General features: G+C 39.7%; 1 protein-coding gene across 3 annotated transcripts in view; it reads left to right on the top strand.

Moving 5' to 3' along the window:
• Positions 1-22,031, top strand: part of XYLT1 (xylosyltransferase 1) — a 204,887-nt gene that overhangs the window by 5,607 nt on the left and 177,249 nt on the right. The window contains exon 1 of one of the 3 annotated variants that reach the window (XM_054210999.1): positions 15,907-17,436. The exons of the other annotated variants lie outside the window; for them this stretch is intronic. The gene's annotated coding sequence lies outside the window, so the exon portion shown is untranslated. Of the gene's footprint in view, positions 1-15,906; positions 17,437-22,031 lie in introns of those variants that run through there. 3 annotated transcript variants of the gene reach the window in all.

Raw genomic sequence — 22,031 nt, 5'->3', positions numbered from 1 at the left:
GTCCAGTGTGAATCAAGCTCTGGAAGCTGGGTCCTCCCTTGTTTTAGTACACCTGCTGGTCTCGGTGAAACAGCTTAGTTAAGGTACCTTAGGTTGTGAATAAAATTAACGGCATCAAGCTATTATGTGGCCAAAAATGATACATTTCTTAGAGAATGGGTCCATAGTACTGACTTGACCATTAAGTACAGTTTTGCTTGTTAACATGGGCTTAATCACGCTGCAGTACACCTTTAATAACAATTGAAAAGGAGAATGAAGACAACCAATCATTTTGTAATGGGAAAGGGGGGAGACAATACATCTGCAGCTAGAAGCTGCATAACGATTTTTACGAAGTCTTAGCACTTAACAAGGCACATGTTAATAAAACAAACAAATCTTTTCAGTAACAGAGAACTAATGTATGCATTATTTAAGAAGAGTATTAGAACCAGATTAGATTGATGGACTCCTGCAGCAGTTACCTCGCTAAGCATCTTTTCTGTGGGGATGTGGGAAGGTATTATATGAAATGAATCTGTGTTAATTGGTTGTGCCATCGGAAGTCTTTTTCAGGCCACTGGTGTATTTTTGTTGTGTTGTTCTTTTATTCTTTAATGTATGTTGGGATTTTGCAGATGTTCCCTTTGAAATAGAAGCGTTTTCATTTTTTAGCAAGAGAAGACCAGCTGTTGTACAGGAGACATACGAATCCCATTTACTTGTCAGCTATTGCAAAACGGGTACTTTTTGGTGTAAAAGGCCCTCATTACCTACCACGTCTCAGCTGTATTGAGAAATATTTTTCAAAATATTTTTCCCCTTCAGTACTGAAAGTCCATGGTATATGATACAGCATCTTATCAGTGCTTGATGAAGGGAGAGGAGTACAATGAAAGCATGAAGTGAACTTAATTTGTAGGAGCAGTCAAATTATATAACCTCAAGGATTAATTTTAATCAAATACTTCCTGATTTTTTCTTTACGGTGTTAAAATTAGTTCTGGCACTTCACTGGATCTTTTCCAGTGACTCTTTAAATGGGATACAATGTCTTGTGTTTTTTTTTTTGTTTTTTTTTTTTTTAATTTAGGCCAATGGCATGTCTGAATTGGGCAGATGCAGGAGCATCCCTGCATGGATACATGCAGGGTGCATGAGTGCAGGCATATGTAACTGCTCGTATTAGTGCAGTTTATGAGGAGTGGTATTTTCAAGTGTTTGAGTCTGATTTTTAGACCTGTGAACCTCAGTCCTTCTTCATTTTTTTTAAGTAATGGTAGGCCTTTGGTGCTGTGCCACAGAGTATGTGTTGAACAGGACTGTGCTCTGTTGGAGCAGGGAAAGTTGGAATCCTGGTTGCTTTCTCCCATCAGTAACCTTTTGACATCTGTAGCAAAGTGTTTAGAGCCACATAGCTGAAAGCGACATGTAGTTTTGGGGTTTTCAATTATTGGCTGTCCAGACTTACTCCTCTTTGGTCTGGTAATTGTGTTCTGGGTTTTTTCCTCCAGAGGAACTGAGCCCTGTCAGGTTCCAACTTTATTTGCCCCTTTCACGTTTCGTGCTGGTGATTACTGCTGTCCCTTTTGAGCACTTAAGTCTGGACTGAATCTCACAAACATTGGGGTGCTAAATTCAGGCAGTCTAGGGCCTTCTAATGAATGGAGAGAGATGAGTGCCTCCGGAAGGCAATTCAGCTCGCTTGAGGTCTGAATCTCTGCAAAAATCTGCTCCTCTGCCCTGGTGAGAGAGAGAGGCTGTGGGAGTGATGCTCAGATACCTGTATTGTGGAATTCATTCCTTTGCACACCAGGTCTGGCATTTCTCTTCTCCAGTCAGCAAAGTGTGCTCAATTTTGAGTTACCATATTTCACGGAAGTGTTGTGGGTTTGAAATAATCAGTCCTTATGAAATAGTTTGAGATCTTCAGCAAAGACTGGGACCCACTTGTCAGCTGCCATGCATTGGCATAGCTCCACTAAAGTCAGTACAGACCAGCTGAGGATTCTGGACCCAAAAATGTAATTATTGTTATAATAATAGCGTCAAAGAAGTAATCATTATTTTTACTCTCTCTTTTCATTTCAAAATGAGAAAATGATTTCCTCTCGGATCAGTGAAAGTAATTTACATTATGCACAATAATGGTCTACATGGAAATATAATTATTATTCATTTGTATGGCACCATCTGGGCACTAGAAGCTTTACAGACACATGTGAGGAAAGGTCCCTGCCTTGAAGAGCTTACAGGCTGAATAGCAAGTATAGCTGCTAGCATTTAACAAGAGTCATGAGTGTAACTTTTGCAGTATTACCATCAGGGAGCCGTTCAGCACAGGACTCCCACAAACTCTTCTTCAGTGATTTCCACTCACCAATCAGAATTTCTCTGTGATTGGCATTATACAGCCTAAGGGTAGGATGAGTCAAAGGATTGATTAGCGTGGATGGATCAAGAAAGAAATCAGCAAGAGACTAGTATTATAAACTGGCTGCCCAGCTGTTTTCAGGCAGATAAAGGAAATTTCCAGGCTTCACTTGGAAGCAGAAAATGGTCTCAATACCCTGTGGACCTGTGCCTCCTATGGAGTTATTCCCAGGCTTCACAGAAACAGGACTGAATGCTTTGCTGAGTTTGAGTATGAGCTAAAAGTGAAGAGACCAGGCTTTCTAATCATGTGGATATAAACATTGAGCAACATGTAATGTTGCCTAAACTTATATACGGTGTAACCTTGGAGAGGTGATCCTTTTATGTGAAGTACCAAAAGGGTCAATGCAGGACACCTAAATCATGTGACTTCTTATTTTTAGAGATGATTAGAGGATTCCTCCAAGGGATGAACTATTTATAACATGTCTATAAATGGCTTCTTTTTTTTTTTTTTTGGAAATTAAATTAAACTTCACAAGAAATGAATATCAGTTTAGTAAAAAAGTTAGCTAAAAATGATTTCACACTAGTATGTGGCTGACTCTGAGGTCAGATGTTGAATACTTCCCAGATATGTTTTGTTTTCAAGCTACTGCTCTATTGCTATTCTGCTATATTATTAGAGAGTAAGTGGGATGCTTATTTAAACCAATTCTACAAAGCTGAGTGACACTGCAAACTTTAGTTTAACTTGGATTTGGTTGAATGAGTCATGGACACTCATTTTTACTTCATACTGCAGCCTTTGCTTGCCCTTCAGATGTACTTTTGGTTCAGTTATGTTGGTGGAGTCTGAGTATTTTTCTTAGAGTTGATGCTATTTGCTGACTTTTCTTAACGGTGAGTTTTGGATTTCATGCTCTCTGAATTTCTGAGAGGCCTTTAGTTTTGTTCTTAAAACTCAGCGTGTTTGTAGTTAGCTTTGTTCTTTGTAATTGTACTCTGATTCAGGCGCACACGTGGTTCAGTTGAAACATCTTTGAAAGAAAAAGCAATGGAGGTCGTGGCTGTATTGACTGAAGTGAATCGTGTTCCCTGAAATTATATCCAGTCCGTTGACCCTTACTTGGGAGATGAACAGACAAACCTGAAAAATGACGTTTCCATGGCAAATTTTTGGCTCTTCAGAAATGTGCAGCTGCTTGTCATAGAGGCATGTAGTGTCCTTGTTTCATGTGTTCTATCTGTAAACTTACCAGGATGACAGCTGGCCACCCTTGATGAAGAGCCTCACAGCTGCCAGGATCATTAGTTATCTTTTTAACTGAGGAACTTTTCCGTCAATCTGGCTGCGTACCTGGAGCTGTAACTAGCTAAAAGGCCATTTGCTGATTATGAAAATTTAAGTTGGACTTCTCTGTAGAAATGGAGTGTTACCAGAGACCTGGACTGGGGTCATCTTGAACAAGCATGTGAAGAACAAATAATCTCTTACCAAGCTAATATTACCTGGTAAAAAAAAATACGCCTACAAAAAATAGCAACTTGTTGCCTGCAGAGGCCCACATTTGGGTAGCTGGAGATAAATCTAGGCACCTAATTATATTGACTTAGATGCCTACAGGCTTGCTTATGCACTTAAAATGTTTTATGAATGCCTGACACAGATGTTTAAATATGTAAATATGGGTTCAGGTGGCTACCTTAAGGCATCCAAGTTCAGCAACTTGGCCTACAGTATGTAAAACCCAAGCAAACAAGCAGAAGAGGAGTAAGTGTAGTAAACAAAGCTGTTAGAGTGTATACACCAGGAGAATAATAATACTTTGCACAGCTACTGTGCCTCAAATTGCTTACATTTTGGCATTCACTTGAATTGGGTTTAGTCACTCAGTTGCATAAATAGAAACTTGGAGGTGCTGTCTGCTAGCACTGTACATGGAGCGGTACCTCAGCAATGAACTAGCTTTTTGGCAGTCTCACAAGAAAAGATGTGCAAGTCTTCAGCGCAATATTTTGATAAGTCGTTGGTTCTTATTAAAATAATAATTATGGTGATAATTATAACTGTAGTTGGCTCTGACTGAGCTGCTAACTGAGTAGGGGGCGGCGGGAGGAGGATTATGAAATGTTCTCGTAAAACCATCTGAATCCTGCTCTTTTAGCTCTGCGCACACAGATGAGGACGTTTGTGTCTGTATTTCTGGCATGTCATGTGCCAGTACATGGCAGGGCCCGTGTGTTGCGCAGCTCCCCATAGGAGGGAGCTGGAGATTCCTGCGCAGTCTGGCTTACAGGCTGGTCATCATCCCTGTGTTCATGTTTCTAATAATGGAGATATGATTAAAATAGGAGATAGTATTTTATGGCAGTACAATGATAAAATGGTGTAATAAGCTCATGGCTGTCTGGCTTTCTGTAGTTACCACTGTGATGTTTGCTGTGTCTGCGACTTCATAGCAAGATTATGTCATCTTGTTCCCAAAAGACCAGGTTAGGCCCTGTTAATATTGAAACCGAAGGAAAGTTTCCGTTAGCAGGTAGCACTCTAGCTACCATTACACTTTCCTGAGCCTTTCTAATCTAATTCAATATTAAAAATTTACAGTAGCCAGACTGACACTGCATGACCTCCTGTGCTAGTGACTGCAAGTGATAAATGACGATTTATTAGAAAAAGATGGTCTCAAATCTGCTCATTTTCCAGATAGTGTAAACAGCGATTTCCCTTCCTCATCCGCAAGCCTCAGTTATAAAATATGGTATTCTTCTGTTTGGTTTCTTTTGAAGTTGATTTTTCTCACCCCTGGATATCTAAGAAAAGCAAACAGCCCTGGCCATTGCCTGCCCCCTTGTGTGAAGCTGCAGTAGGCATCTGGAGTGCGAATTTTGGGATGCTTGCTCCTGTTGCTTAGAGCTTCAGCGAAATGCCTCATGAAATGGGAAGGAGGAGAGTTCAGGTTTTAAATTGCAGGACAAGTTTCTGTATAGGGAAGAACAGAAAGTCAGAGGTCATCAGTAGAGCTCTGCGGGACCTCTGGGAGCACAACCAGTTTAAAAACTGGATAAATCTAAATGCATTTATCACGCTTTCAGAGCACAGGAATTTTCCAGAAATGAATCTTATACCGAGTGCTCATTTTGAGAGGTAGTTGACACAGAGAAAGAGCAAGGCTTATTTGATGTTTTGGGTAGGTTCACCTAGCCTGGGACTTTGGTTCTGCAGTTGTTATGGGATCCGCAGGTTTATGCACATATTTCACACAGTAAAATTTGACCCAAAGGTATTTTATGTGAAAGTTAGATAACAGAGTCTGTTTGTCTTTATACTGACAAACATATAAGCAAAAAGTGCTTTACTGGACTTCTGACAAGTTTGATGCAGTTATTTAAGGTGGTTTGGTTTTTGTCCATTTTAGTACCATCACCAGTCTGTCAAACTGAACAACGATCTCATGCTATCAGAATGTTATCAATAGGATATGTCATTCAGTAGTTTAAATCCTTCAGGGGATTTTCACTTTCTAGTTGCACTGATGTAAAGTTGGAGTAATTATCATATCAAGAACTCATGAATGAATGTAATGGCAGAGGAAAATAAGGGTCCCACAGGTCAAATGATTCTTGTAGGACTCTGTATTTGGACAATGTGGATATATCAACAACTGATGGAGCATTTGGCTGCTTTTGAAGTGTCACTATAATTTTGTAATGGGTGTTCAACAGTCATATACTATGGTCTTGATGCTTTCTGTTTGTGGAGTGTGTGTCACTTGGAAGGGATAAGTGAAAGGAAGCCCTTGAATTTCATACTGTCCGGGATTCAACTTCTGGGTTCTGTTTCCAGTTTAGTTACCAGACCTAGCCAGGTTTTGCTCTGAAGTCTGCCACCTAAACAAACCTCTTTAGTGGTTTGAAGCACTTGGTAGTCAATGAGAAAGGTGCTATTTGTTTTGCTTGTTAGTAAATGTTTGCATTTTGTTATTAGTGTTAACATAGTCGTCGTTCCTCCTCCTTGAACAATTCACTCGCATTTCTGGAAGTTTTTCTCAGTGGTTGCAGAGGCTGGTTCAAGCTCTAGTTTGAAGTCACTGGGAATTAAGGTGTTGACTTCAGTAACTCAGCTGGGACTCTGTTGGTAGACCAGTTGCTTAGGAGGTGTATTAATGTAATTGGAAAGTACTTCAGGTCTCTACTAGACTCTTGGTAAATAGTAACTGTGTTATGGAACAGTTTCTTATTTGAATAAATTGGTGAGGTTTTGTTTTCCTTGCTTGCTGTCATTGGTGAGCTGTTTTCTTCCTAACTTGTAGTTGTCCAGTTTGAAAGACTGTTTCCTGTTTGATTAAAATAAACATTTCTGCAGCACTTGTGGTTTTTATGCTGCCTGCAGGCAGCAAAATGTATCCTCCAATGTTTAAATCTGTTGCTATGGTTAGGATGGTAGTTTCATAGTGATGCGGAGGTGCTATAGGAGTTTGAATTGTCTCTTTAGTAGAGAGATGGTGATTGTTTTTGGGTACCCCCTCCCTGTTTACTGGGATAAAATGTATTTGGGTCTAGATTTTGCAATTCTTATGTGAACAGAGGCACGCATGCATACCTGTATTCCATAGTGGTCAAGTACTTGTGAGTCTCTGTGTCAGGTAATATAAGCAAGAGTTGCCCATTTGGGTGATTTGGCCAGGATTTTCCAGACTGACTGTTGCTTTGAAGTATTTTGCTTTGCAGTATCTACTTTAAATGAACCTAGGACTTGGCAAATCAACGCTTTATCAAGTTTGTGCTCTTTTAGTAGCTAGTCAGTTTTGAAAATCTTCATGTTTAGTGTTAGTTCAGACTTTGATCATTATCCTGTGTAAGCATGATGTGCGAGAGATTATTGTCTGTCTGTTGTCTATATTGCAGGACTAATTTTGAGACGCCTTTTCCAACTAAATTTCACTTTTTTCAGTGCACTCATGTTTGCTATAGGATGAAGACATAGGTGTGCAAGAGCTCGAATAATATAGTACACTGAGAATAACCTGTAGTTCTTCAGAGGCACTGGCTGTCTTCACTAGGAGCTGGAGTGCACTCGGATGTAAAATGAGGCAATTATGAATATGATTGTGTTAGGGGTTTTTTATATAGCTTTTACATTTTCAGTTAAGTTGTTAAACTGAAAAGAATCTTAAAATAAATGTTGCTCTGTTGCCCTAAAGTATTCCATGATATTAAAAAAAAAAGAAAAGGAAGTGTTTGATAGCAACACTTCCTTAAGTGGCTCTCATAAATATTGGCTCTGTAAAACTTAAAACTGATATAAATCTGATATGATTATTTCTGTTAAGCAGTAACTTAAAATCAAAATAATATACAACATTCTGTTAACTTTTCATTCCTGTTCTCTGTCCAGAATGGAGATTACCTGTGACAGGAGAGATTGATGGGGCTGGACAGGTACAGCTTGAGTTCCTGCATGTTTCTGTTGGCAGTGGTGGAATTATTTAACAATCACTGTCCATTTTTAGTGTTCTTAGGAGTGCTGAAACTTGTAATTCAGGATTTTTTTTTAAATGCCCTTAATATTCTGCTGACCTTGTTGGGTCTTTTTCCAGGTTGTGCAATGTTAGTGATTTCATCCCATGCTGAATTACTAAAGATGTTCACGCAGGAGGCTGCGCTCTGAGTTTTGCATTATGCTTGATGCATGGAAACACTACGTTGATGGAAGGTGTGTTAAATCCATCTATGTCACATTATGCTTTTCCTCTGCTACTCTCAGTCAGCTTTTAAGAGGTCATACAATTCAGTAAGTGTTTACTGGTGGACTACTTTGGGGCAGCTTTGAAATGAACGGGTGCGGTTTTTGAATCATCTTAAAATGCCTGCTTTGTATTCAAGTGGATTACCTAAGTTAAAATTTAATTTAAATGTATTGATCCCTGTTTAAGGAGATATCCAGATTACTTGTACATGGTGTTGGTCCGCCTGGGGTTGCCTTAGTTAAACTGCAAACATTTATGTTGAAGAATTGTGTTGTATTCTGCTCAGTTTGTACAGCGTGTCAGCCTTTAACAGTTGTTTAACGGTGTTTTTAACAGTTGGACTTGATGATCTTAAGGGTCTTTTCCAACCTAAATGATTCTATGGTCCTATGGGTCTAACTTTGATGAAAAATAAAACAAAACCTTAGAGTCTAGAAGAAAGGTGCTGTGTCTAAGGCTGTGTGGCAGCAACTGGATGTAGATTGAACTCCCAGCTTTACAAGATGCTGCCTGTGTGGCCTTCTTGTGGAGGAGAAAAATATAGGGCTGGCTGTCTCTGCTTCCTGTTAGTCAAACGGAAGGACTAAGTCACTGGATACTGAACCTGGTTTGCGTGTACCACTTCCTGGCAGACTACAAACACATATTGAAGCTGTACTAAGAGGCAATGCTTGCCAAACTTCCTTGTCTGATTCTTTTAGGGGAAGGCAACTATCCTGGATAGACCAGTCAACCAAAGGAGTTTGAGGGTTTAAAGGGCATTTATAACCTGACAAGTGATTCACTGGAAAATAGAGAAGGGAAGGTGTATTTGAAAAAAAGCCTAAGATGTTTTTTTGCCAAAATACCTGTTGGTGATTACTGTGACTAAGGAGAGTGCATAGATTTTTTGCTGTGACAAATTCTTATTCCAATACCAGTGCAAAAAACATCTTACACAATTTTTGTGTGTTAGACACGTGCCCACCGTAACCCCACATAGGTCTCCCAGAAGCAGTCAAGTTTTCTTCTCTTTGTTTCAGTTTCAGAGTCTTGAATTTGTTTTAGCCAAAAATAAAAATGATTGTTGATACAACAGTTGCCAGCCTTTAACCTACGCAGGTGGGTTGTGCTAGCATCTTTCCTGCCACAAGAGAAGAGACCCTCCCGCTTCAGCTATCTGATAGGCTCTGGTTTGGTGGGACGGATGGTCCAGATCTGAACGGTGATCGTAACCGCCTGCCAGTTAGATTTTGTTACTACTGCTGTGGGCTGGGGTTGTGCCTGGCTCATCCTGCAACAGCTGTTTCTGTTTCAGAGCGGTTGGTGGAAGGCAACATGTTTTATCTTCTTTCTGCTATATCTGTAATGAGGATAATTTTTCCTTGAGTGGCACACATCTGTGGCCTAAAACCTGTGCTCAGCCTGGAGGTAGTCAGTGGAAGGCGACGTTTCCCACAGCCTGGTGTTCGCTTGCAATTAATGGAAGCTTGTGCTGCTTCAGTCTTGTGCATTTTATTTTTAAGGATTCAACACTGATACTTATGAAGTCCTTTGGTTTGCACATATCAACATAAATATGAGTATCTTCTGAACATACCTAATGTATTGCAAACCTAATATTTCTGGTAGGATTACGAGTCTCCTTGAGTAGTCCTTTTGTGTGTGTATGAAGGGGGAAAAGAAAAAAAACAAACCCCAAAACCTTAGGCCATTCCTGCTGCTGCGTTGTGAGCACTAAGTCCTTGAGAAGAAGCTTTTCTATTATCCCTAATGCTCTAAGGCTAGCTGAATAAACAAAATGAACACAGATGTTTCCTCGGTGGTGATACAGTTCATAAGACTACACAACTAAAGACATTACTCAGCTGCAACTTAAACTTCTGTGTGCAGAAATCTGTTGACCAGACAATTCAGCCTTACTCAAGAAAACTTCCTGCAAAGTTGAATGGGCTTGCTGAGTAATACTTTTTGTGTTAGTAGTTTATTAACCATTTAATGAATTACCTAAAGGTGTTAAATTAGCCAGACAGCTATTCTGACACTGTCGTGTGCTGCTGGTTGTGCCCAGTTCCTGGAGGACCAGACTGAACTGTGTGAATGTGCATTTGCCCACAGTTCTGGGGAGCAGATATTTGGCTTATACTTCGGTGAAAACAGAGTCAAAACCAGCACTGTACAGAAACCCTTTACAGGTGTTTTAATTCTGGCTAAACTCTGATTATGCCAATTTTAACAATTTTGTAAGAAAATTTCTTCAAGCAACAGAAGAGAAGTAACTATGAATTGGTTGCAGTCTGTATTTAGTAACAGCATCCCTTTGCTACTACACTGATGAGGCTGCCTCCCTGCCTACCCTTTTTCCAATTATTTTCCTTGTTTAGGCAATTTGTTGTGAGACTAAGATCTTTAGGTTTACAGAACAGTGTTTGACAATGTAGGTGGGAAGGTGAAGCCAGAAATAATGCCCAATTCTTCAATGGACCTGAGCCACAGTGTTGAATGTGCCCTGGGAGCAGAGGGTGCTTCCAAGATGCCCTGATCTTAGCTTTCACAGTTCACCTAAAGATGAGGTCACAGTTTGTATCATAGAGCACATGTGTGTTAAGGCTTTAAGGCAAGCTTGAGAAATCTGACCACTTACACCCTGCTTGTCACTACAAGATCTGCTATTGTGTTTAAAAAATAATTATAAAAAGGAAAGACTACTTGCTTGGCGTGCGTGTGTGAGGATTTATGTTTTAATAATTATTTCAGACTATGTATTTCAGGGATTTTAGAGGTATCAGTTGCTGTAGGTGACTAAAGTTATCTTCCTTCCTGTCTCATGAATTGTTAGAAACAATCTGTGTGGGATGATATCTCAGAGCTTCTGATTTCTGTTACTACTCTATTAACTCCTGACTCTTCTTGGTAACTGTTGCTCTTATCCCCAACTCCTTTTTAGTTGAAAATTTACTCCTTTATTCCCACATCAGGCTGAGCTTGCTGTTGCTGCTGTTTCTGTTAGCCCAAGGCAGAAACACATGGAAACATTCATCTGTGTGTTCAATTGCTGCACTGTGGCATGGCTGCTCCCCAGGGCTCACATATGTGACTGATTGTACGAGGCTGTCCAGCGCTTTGCTGGAGTTGTATCAGAAATGCTGGTGGCTTGAACTTCAGCCACTCTCGTCCCACACAATACGTCTGATTCACCTGCAGGATAACTCATCCCTGGCACAGAGATGAACTTTCTGTTTGGATTCTCCATCAGTGTGCCATGGAAACTTGGTTTCATGTCCATGTCTGTGGTCCTTCTCTGCTGGCATCTTTTTTCTTTCTAAAGATCAGATTTTCCTGCGCTCCCTTTCATTTTTTTATTCTCATTGATGTGCATGTCTACTTCTGTTCCTCCATCCCTTTTCTGAACAAAGCACATTTCTTATTTCTAAGCATTTGAGTAACACAGTTTTGTTCCCTTTTTGCAGAGACCAACTTTGATCAATAGCAAAAGCAAATGGTTGTAGAAATTCACATTGTGCACTTGCATACTCTGTTGAGTGTCTTTGTAGCTGGTACCTAGCATATTGCCTCTGAAAGTACATTTCTGGCATGTAGCTTTTATTTGTGCAGCCAGAGACCTTGGCAAATGCTTGACGTTTGATATGAACCCACAGTCCTTTTAGATATTGAATAATATAAATAAGGACTTATCAACATGAAAAAGTGATGACAAAATAAGCGAAGGTGTGAGTTTAAACCTTGGTAGTTTATGTGATATTAAGTCTCCACATGGGCACATTGATTGCACATGTAGGGTGCTGTTCTGTGGGTTTGCTTGATCTGCTCCCAAAGCTGCAGTTCAACTGATAGATGCTTTTACCGTGGTTGAAAGCTACCATACAGGAAGCAGGTGAGAATTAGTTATGCTGGGCTATTGATCCAAGTCCTGAGTATATGACTTGTTCTAAAATATCAGTATTTGTTACCATTTATCCTTTACATAAATAAAGCGAAGAACAATTAAAAGAAGTGTTTATCTTCAAACAAGTTGCTGTTTTTAAGCATGTTCTTCAAGAGTAATTTTAAACTGGTATTTACAATAATTTGTGTTATCCATGAGAGAAACTGTGTGGTTTTTACTCTAAATCTAAGTTTAAAAAAAGTAATTTTTCTTTCTCCATCTAATGTGTTACTGTAGTTTCCTCTTTGGGTGACAGCTGGAAGGATCAGACGTGATAGGAACCAACATAAACTAGTAGACACTTCATGGCTTATGTTGCGTTAACATGAGGTTATTTTGCTAGCTGCATCTGTAATGGAGCCTGTGCTTACTTTGGCTGATTTGTAATGTCTGACTCCTCATTTACATCCCATTTTGCATTGATGGCATTTTTGTGTCATGGCTGATGCTTATTTCTGTGCAGAAAGTCAGTGCAAATCCTTTGCCAAACCTATTTGAAGATCCTCATCAAACCAAGTTATGGGGTAAAAGCAGAGCAAATAGTGCAAAAGAATTTGTCATGGCTTTCCACTCCAAGGTGAATTTTTATCCTGAAGTAGAAAAGTCTGCTCTGAAGTCACTGGAAGCAGAAGTGTAAATGTGAATAGTGAGGGGCACATCCTTTTCAGTCAGATAGAAAAATTAAGTTTGATAATAGTGGTGGCTGGAGGAAAATGTATTGTCGTGGCTATCGCTGAAGGCTTTGGGTTCCTAAGTAGTGTTTTTTAGGAAATAACTGCTGAGTTCATATTCTTTTACTCAATTCAAAGGCCAGCTAAGAAGGGGTGAGCGTGCTTCTGAGGCTGTGAAAAGTCCAAAGTGAACTCTCTGAAGAAGCGGGATAGAACATGCACTTACTTTTTTTCTTCCCCACCCCCCCACCCCAGAAGTTGCTGCTTTCATGCGTATGTTCTCTATGATACCAGCTGCTTTATGAGAAGCATCTTTCTGTGTTGCTTTTCAATACTAGTGATAGGAAAAGGCTGTTAGTTATTCATATGGATGTTAAAAGAGCCAATGGAAACAGGGTATAGCACATTTATTGTGTTTTGTAAATAGTATTGTAAAACAGATTTCAGCTTTGGGTGAGTGTGTATCTTCTCAAAGAGCACTGCGGCTTGTGCCCTACAAGAGTGACATAATGTAGTATGGTATAATGGGTAAGTTCCAAACATATGCGTTTTTAATGATAAAGGTATTTAAATGTGGAAGCAATTTCTTAGGAAGATGGTGAATTTTCTGATGTTGAAGTCTCTTAAATGAAGACTAGAGGCTCTAGGGTAACTAGAAGTTAGTACAGGTGTCCCAGGGTAATGTTCTGTGGGCTCTGCCATGCTTGCCTTAGTGGGATGTGTCTGTGCACTTGGTGTGTTGGAAGGTTAAAGAGGAGACAGAGGTAGTGGAGTCAAGGCTTTAGGTGAAATACTGTCCTTGTATACATCTATGTGTGATTCACCAACATCACTGTGCAGGAGCTTTACCTGGTGCTAATGTTTCTATTAGCTAGGCTCAAGGACACCATGCTGTTTGATATTTCTAATTTCTGTCTTTTCAAGATCACTTAGAGTTAAATTGGGAATTTCCACTATCCTTTAATATGTAGTGTCCAGTGTGAATTCTCAACTCTTCTGAAGTTGGTGGAAAAATTCCCAATTACTTTGGAGGAATTAAGATTGCACCTTAAGGCTTGAAATGTTTGCTCCAGCTTTTGTCCTTTGAGTTCTAAACTCCTGGCACACTGTAAGACTTGAAATATTTAGTAGTAATCAGTAGTGACTGACTGCATTCAGAGTCACCTGGAGCACTTCACCACTTTGACATTTGTTTTCTGAGCTCAGGTTGATATTTCCTTTAACATTTCTTAATCAAAATCAAGTTCAGTTTTGATTCACATTGCCAAAGAGGCATTACAGATTCTGTCCTTATCTAAAGCAGTGTGCCATGACGTGACATTTATATGATGGCAGATGCATGGACATCCTGAGCTAAAGTTTAGGGTTCTTTTGCCAATGCAAAGTATTTATGGATTTTTCTCCCTGCCTATCAGATGCACTTGTCCCAAACATGATGTAAACAAATATATCTACGATATTTTTCACTATGCCCCATTTATCAACAAACCATCCAGCCTTGCTCGAATATGCATATGTACCTGTATACATATACATACATACATATATATATTTTATGCGCACATTGCCCATGTTCAAAAGGCTGAGGGAGGAGGTTTCTTGCAGTGTGAAAGTCGGAGATCAAAGGGTTAATGCTCTCCCCAGAAGGCAGTAGGGTGTCAGCCCTTCCCCACTGTATAAAAAGATTGATGCAGGACTTTGCTGCATGAAGCAGCTTTATTCTCCCAGTGAATATTGTGCTTTGTTGCATAGAGGACAAGGACACTACATCTGTGGAGAGCGAATCTTGAGGAAAAAGAACTTCAACAGATAACAAGGTGAAATTTGTATTTGTACCCGGCTCAGGTATTTGGAGAGTACAGGTTGCGTGCAGAGTTGTGCTGCTGTGACAAACTAGCTTTTTGATTCTTAACAAAATTGTGGCTATTAGTCTTTTGCAGCACATCCAAGAGCTCTTGTCACATTTGATTTCAGTTAAAGCTGTGCAAAGCCTTCAGTTTTTTTTTTTAAAGGAACATACTTAAATTTTCCTACTCTTTGAGATGAGTAGTGGTGTCTGGGTGTCTGTCTGCTACTTTTTTTTTTCCTTGTAGCTTTTCTTCTTGGTGATTGTAACAAAAATTGCCAGCTAAATTTTGTTTCGTGTTTGCAACATGACAAAGTATATCCTTGGCACAAATTCTATATAGCTGGAACAGAAAGCACAATAAAAGAAAGATTTGGAAAGGAAAGTAGCCCGTCTTTATCTAAAACAAATGTTGATAATCTGGTGACCTTTTTAACAGTATAGAAGTGTGATATCTTGTTACTTATTTGCCCTCTCCTTGGTTATTGAGGTTGTCAGTGAGATCCTATTCATCTCTTGCCAATTTTTGTATTTTTTTCTTCACGGTGTTTATGTATGTGTCATCAGGAGTTTGGAGCATAAACAGTTCAGTTTCTGCAAAGGAAAATGAAGTCTTGCTAATCTGCTAGAAGTTATCAGCAAAATAGATGATGAAGAGGTGAAGAATTATGAGTCTGCAATTTAGAAATGAGCAGTTCCATTCTGGAGCCATTGACAGGACACTGCTAGACAAAGTAAGTTGTCAGGAAGTGAGGAGCAGCATCCTGCTGTGATTAGGTATTGCCTGAAAGATTATAAATAAATATTAAAAACAAATTATCCATTTTTATTGTTGCAAAACATATGTTGAGGGTTTTCTCTGAGGTCCAAAGGTCCAAAAACCTGGAATAAGTTTAGTAGTGCTACTGAGAGAGGGACTGCACATACCTTGGTCCTTGTAATAAGTACTCTATCCTCATGTGCATGAGCCCACTCCAGAAAACAGTGTACCTTTAAACATTTTACCATTAAAAATAGATACCCCACTGCTGCGGTGTGACTTGCTCCCCACCTGGGCAGCTGTGCATCCAGCAACTTCCTTGGTCCAAAGCAGTGGCGTCCTCCTGCTGGGAGACAAAGTGGGCAGCAGAAATATGGAGAGGGAGGGTTTCGGTGGGGAAATTCAGGGTGGAAAGGATGTGGTCCGTCTGTCGTAGCGAGTCTGGTAGTTTTATTCATATATGCTCCTGAAAAACCTGTGGATATTCTGACTTTTATTTATTTGTAGGGACTCAAGGGGAGGCTCTTGCACCTTTCCCTCTCTCTCTGGGCCTTGGACCTTGAGTCCCTGTCCCCTGTCAGCTGTGTTCCCCAGCCCACACCCAGAACCAGTGGATTGCCAGCATGCCACCCTCCTGATACAGTTGTTGGATGTTGAAGTATTGCTAGATCTCTACTTAAAATCTAGGTTTAAATCTGGAGTTGTAGAAGCTCAGGAGGAAAGAAAAACAGGCTTGACTTTCAGTTTATGCTTTGTGTTCTTGCACAGCAAAACCCCAGACAGAAAAACAGTCTTACTCTTTCTTGTTGAGGCCACTTCTAACCTCTGCTTGAAAAGTGTCTAAGTGGAGTTGTTCCTTCATTCCTAAAGACGGATTCTTCTAAGACAGACCAGCAATTCTGTGTGTCACCAAGGTGATAACTTTTTTTTAAAAGCTGTATTAAAAAACTCATTGTCAAAGAAATAACTGATCCTGCTTTCTTGGCTTGCCTTTTTTCACTTCTTTTAAGAGATCACAAGAAATGGTTTTCCCTGTACGTATGAGTTGCTTCTCAGTACCAGACAGGGTATATCATTGCGAAGAAGAGATTGAATATGCGCTTTGTGAGGAGTGCTTGGAACATCTTTCAGTTGAGGATATGTGGTATATGGCAGAACTTGATAACCTCAGCTGAGGTATTGGCTAATCAGAAGTGCCACCTCAGATGTAGGGACGTGATGCCTGTTAAAACCACACAGGAACTGATGCACAAACTAACTTGTTTATTTTTTATGCGCCTGTGTTTCAGGTTGCCTGTTGGCATCTTTCTAGCTTGAAAAAATTGAAAGGGCCGATACGATAGCAAAATGTAACATACAAAGGCCTCAGAGCCTTCTCTTAGAAAACAAAATGTGCTTGCAGTTAGACAAGCACATTATTTTATGCTCCAAATTAAGTTCTGTAGTATTCTTGGAGAAATACAAGATGACATAGCAAGTGAGGTGCTCACCTTGTTAGTTTATCTTTGTCATCTGGCAGTTTTTCAGAAGCTACGACTGTACACATTATTCACTATTTTTAATAGTTCTTGCTGCCAGCTTACAGTTGGTAGTGTCTTCTATAGAATTTTTAGCCATATTTAAAATATGTCTCAGGGTAATGCTATATACAGAATTAATTGCTATGCACGATAAAGCAGCCAAAGATAGATAAATTAGTACTGTGTGAAAATTCTCTAGTTTTATAATTTCAAATTAATTCATAGCCTGAATTATTTTTTGATTACTAAAGCATTGCTTATTAACTAAACCTTGAATTTCTGAGTTCTAGCAATAATTTCAAATTGATGTTAGAAGTTGCAGTTCAGGCCCTCTAGTGAGGTTGTCCATTACCTCTGCAGTAACTTTGCCTCGGTTAAAATAAATATAGAGTGATCTTTGTGCTTGATTCCTGCAGTGAAGTGAACTTTACACTTAAGCTTTGTGAGGAAGACTATATACTGGTGACTTCTGCTCTGCACAATGCAAGAGTAGCTTCTCTTGTTGTCCCGTGTCTCTTCCTGAGTTCAGAGGATGTTACACTTTTTTACTGGGAGTGGGAGAAAGGATCAGGCGACGCTGGGAGACCTCTTGACTCTGCAGGGGTAATACTGGATACAGGGGGACAGGACTCATAAGTTTCACTCTTGCCGACCTTTTTTTGTGTCCTTTGCTGGCCTCTACGTCTCTGTTTCTTTCTGCATTTAGTCTTTTGTCTCTATGGATCTTGTAAATTTTTTTTGAAGCAGGAATGTTATTTTACTATATGTTCAGCACAGAGAGGCCCCGCTCGCAGTGAGGGCATTCAGGGGCTTTTGTGTTACACGTAATGATTGTTCCGTATTTTAAAAAAAGGCAAAGTAAACAAACTGAGAGAGGAGAGTATATGTGTTTCTGACTTGAAGGCAGGTTTGTGCATAAATATCTGTTCAACTTTAGGAAACTGAAGTGTGTTACAAAAGAAATGCTTAGCTGTAGCTTTCTGCAAGTTTCAGTTTTTCTTTTTTTTTTCCTCCTTTTCTCTGCATCTAAGTTGTCCAGAAAAATGCCTCTTCCAGACCGCTATTTTAATGTATGTAATTTGTCCTAAGATTTTTATGAAGCTATTGTCAGAGGCAAACTACTTTATTCAAACTTTTTGGGGTGTTTTTTGTAACTTGATTTCAAGACTCTTACAACTTTATCGTTTTCTCCTGAAGTTGTGCTTTGTGTGTTTTACCTTTGCATTCTTCTATCGGATTCTCTTCAGAGATCTGTGTCATCCTATTTGTATCCATCATTATAGAAATATTCTACAATACACTGTTTACTAGGAATTTTGATTCATCTAACACTACTCGTCTCCTAGCAGATTGATTTACAGACATTGACTGGTACGTGGTGCTGTTTGCTGCTGTCAGAAATGCAGAGTCATGTTAGCAACTGTGCAGCATTTTGTTGCCTGACTATTTAAACCAATCCTTTAACTGCAGGGATGGTAAACCTTTGAAAAATTCAATTGTATCTCATAGAGGCCTACTAGTCTGTGACACTTTCTGCTAAGATGTTCTTCCTTTAGCTTTCTGATTATTCATCAGCTTGTCAAACTCTTCCTATTGCCACTTATCCTTTAATTTTAAATATCTCAGAAGTTTTGATCTATTTGCCAAATTGTCCTAGTTTGGAAGAGAACAAGTTTGGGAGCTCTGAAACAGTTGCTACAATACTAACGCCTGAGAAATGTTGTGATTTTTGAGTACTAATTCAAAGAAAAATTGTTTGGGAATGTTATTTTTCTGTTAAATGCTGGGACATAAAATTCTCAGGGATTTCACATAAATATTTAATTCCTATAAACAAAGCCCTGAGCAGATGCTTTTTCTAACTCATTTGAAGTTAAGGAAAGAATTGGTGCTCTCTTTGGAGTGAACCTGCAGGAGTTTGGAAAGTTGCTCTGTTAACATGATTGATTTTTACTTCAAGGATAAATCTTTCGTTCAACACCCAAATGCAAAGGTTCACACGCCTGCATGGAATAACTAAGCATGTGGGTGATTTCAAAGTCTTCAAGAGGCAGAGGAACAGAGTGTTTCCAAATAAAAATGCCTGTTTGTTTCTCTGGAGAGCAAGAGGTCTGGTGCAGACTCTGGTAGGCATTATTTCAAGATTATGTCAGGTGGGTTTCTGAGGACAGATGTGTGCAGTTCTTCCTCCTCTGGGGACTCCTGAGGTGGTGACTTAATCTACGTTTGGCCAGCGTTTTGCAGGTGCTGCTTGGGATGTGATGCTTCAGTCACCTTGTAAAATCAAAATAATAAATATTTGCTCATTTTCAGTGTCTCAAAAAATTCCCAGCACTGTCAAAGTTTTATCTTTACAAAGCCCAGTGGTGCAGAGGAGCAGTGGAGAGTCCATCAGTATTCCACCCACGTGGACCTGCCTCGGACAGGCCATGCTAATGGGCTCTGAATGAGCCCAACTGCCAGCCACTGTTGGATGGTGTGAGGCTACAAACGTTGCTACTTGTGAGTTACAGCAGTTAGTGCCTAATGCTGTGCTTGATCGGGGTCAGGAGGCAGCTTATCCATCAGCAGCAGCTCTGCGGGGACGGCTGCTGAGGCAGGGTGGTGTTCTCAGAGCATGTGCTGCAGGGAAAAAGGGGTGTTAAACAGTGTCTGCTGTGCTTGTGTGGGAACAGAGAGAACAGAAGCTTTAAAAAAAATTTTGCTTTTTTTCTGCTTTTTTTCTGCCAAAATATTCTAGGCATAGCTGGTGGAAAAGATAAATTAACTGGGCTTTGATAAGTACGTGCTTAGCCTCTGTATTTTTGTATTTATGGAGCATCTTAGAAGTTTTTCTAGTCTGATCCAAGGTAAACAGGTTGTGTGTCCTGCAGACCTGCAGGTTTTATTTGTACTCTCCTGCATGTGTACTCTGAACATTGGAAGCAGTTTCTGTGTTAGAATAATTAGTTGTTATGGGCTATCATTCTGTTGGTATTCATTTCTCAGTTGTAGCAGGCTTCTATGTAAGGTGATGGTCCAGAGCCCCTAATAAGGAGTTACACTCTTGCTTCTTGCTGTGTTGGTTGGAAATTCTTCTAATATTGCTTACCTGCTTAAAATCTGTATTTCGCACTGTATGGGTTAATGTAACAGGAGCTTTCCATGCTGCTATTTAGGTAACAGAAAGATGAACACTTAAATTGTGAGTAAATGACAAAAGCAGGAGTTTTATTGGGTGTAGGGGAGCTGTTCTGCACTGGAACATTGCCGCTTCACCTGCCTGTTGAGGAAAAGATGGTTCTCTCATACAGTTTTTCACTGCAAATCTAATTCGTGCATGGCTGAAAGTCTTGTGCAAAGGAATTGTAAATGTTATGCAGAGGATTCCCAGAAGTTGTTTATGAAAAACAAAGCAGCAATATAAGTTATTGGATGTTCATTATGTGTTTGTAGGTCCCTTTCTTAAAAGGGAATTTTAGAGATGTCATACAACTGCAGATTTTGAAATTCTAATTCTTTGGATAAGGTAGCAGCAGTATCTAACAAAAACTATGTTGGAAACAGCTAGGGCTACTTGTTTCCTAGCGCTTGAAATGATTGATGGAAGGAGATGAGCAGAAAAGCAAACAGCAGAGGATTATGTTTCAGGACAGAACTTAAGCTTTTGGGAAGAGGAAGATTTTATTTTTGCTGAAGTGCCTGTCATGGAGATGACGTTAGTGTTCGGTACTTTGCTACGCTCTGCCAGCCCCTGCAAAACAGGTAGATGCTCAAGAAGATGAGCTCATATCTGTGTTTCCTGTAAAAAAACTTTCTCAGCTTCCCACTTTTAAACTTGTGGTCTTCTCATATCTCTACCCCTTCCTCTATTATCCTAATTGCTGCCTGGATGTTATCACTGTTCCTCATCCTCTAACCACTCTTCTTTCTTCTTTCTTTTTTCTTTCTTTTTTTCTTTTAAGTTTTTTTTTTTAATTTTTTTTCCTCCTGTAAATCCTAGCAGCCTGTGTGCTTTACTGTTGCTGCCATAGCGCTTCCTGTTTAGGGTTTCTGCGAGGAGCCTCAGCCCAGCTTTTGCTGGGTGCTCATAGCAACCCACCACCGATGCACGGCCACGGCTGAGACAGTTCCTGTTTTCTCTTAATGCTGCATGGTGGCCACAAAACAGCATGGCTGTGGAGCTGCCGAGTGCTGGCACGCTTGTTCTTCTGTTGCTGATGGAAATTTGGACCAGCAGCAGCACACAAAGTTAGGAGTGTTATAGGATGTCAGGCAAGTTACGGTCATGGACCCTTGGAAAGGTGATTTTCAAAAGCCTGGCTTCTGCATTCCTGAGGGGCAAAGTTTTCTATGGGGAGGTTTCCTAATGGTTGTTGGCAAATGGATTGAATTCTTGAAACCAGGAATTCTTGCATAAAGTAACTGCCTGTATTTTAAGAGGTAATAAAATCAGCCATAATCTATGTCTCAGCCAGTGTCTTCTATAAGGAATTTCACAGCTAGACTATAGACAGTAAGTGTAGAAGATCTGGCAATTTATTTAATTATTTTCTTACTTATAACCAAGCAGTTGACATTGGAAAATGCTGTTTTGCTGAGAATAGTACACCTGGCATGTGTGAAAACTCAATGTAAGATTTTAAATAACTGGAGACAAGAAGAGGCACTATTGCATTGCCACCTTAGCATTGTTGTCATCTTTCATTCTACCCCATTAGTTACAATATAGTCTGAATATATGGTACCTACTAATAACTGTGTGTGAATAATGTGTGCATATGATCTACAGAGTAGAATTTTTGATGTCCTTAAAGTGAAATGCATAGAAAACATCTAAAAAACTTTATCTAGAATTTTCATAGAATTAAATTTTTCAACTTCTGTTTCCTATTAAGAATTACAATAAACTTCAAAGCATTGGACTTGGTTTGTGCTGGAAGATCCTTTTTCTGTCCCTGTCTGCAAGCAATAGTTGAGCAGATACATACTTCAACTCTAACAGTAGTGTCTGGAATTTTGTTTTATTATTTCACTGTGTGGAAAGGCGTAAGACAATGTCTGTGTTTTTACCAAATGGAAAGAGTTTCATCAGGAAATGTCTCCACTCCAAATACGTTCAGGTTTTCTTTACTGCAATCAATACGGTTATTCATGGATTTCTGGTCCAAGCTCACTTGTGGCTATATTTAACATATGTCACTGTACTAGGCTACATT

The sequence above is a fragment of the Rissa tridactyla genome, chromosome 8 (genome assembly GCF_028500815.1).
Source record: "Rissa tridactyla isolate bRisTri1 chromosome 8, bRisTri1.patW.cur.20221130, whole genome shotgun sequence".
In the NCBI taxonomy this organism is placed as follows: Eukaryota; Metazoa; Chordata; class Aves; order Charadriiformes; family Laridae; genus Rissa; species Rissa tridactyla.
Note: the sequence above shows the minus strand (reverse complement) of the source record. Positions and strands in the feature narration are given on the sequence as shown.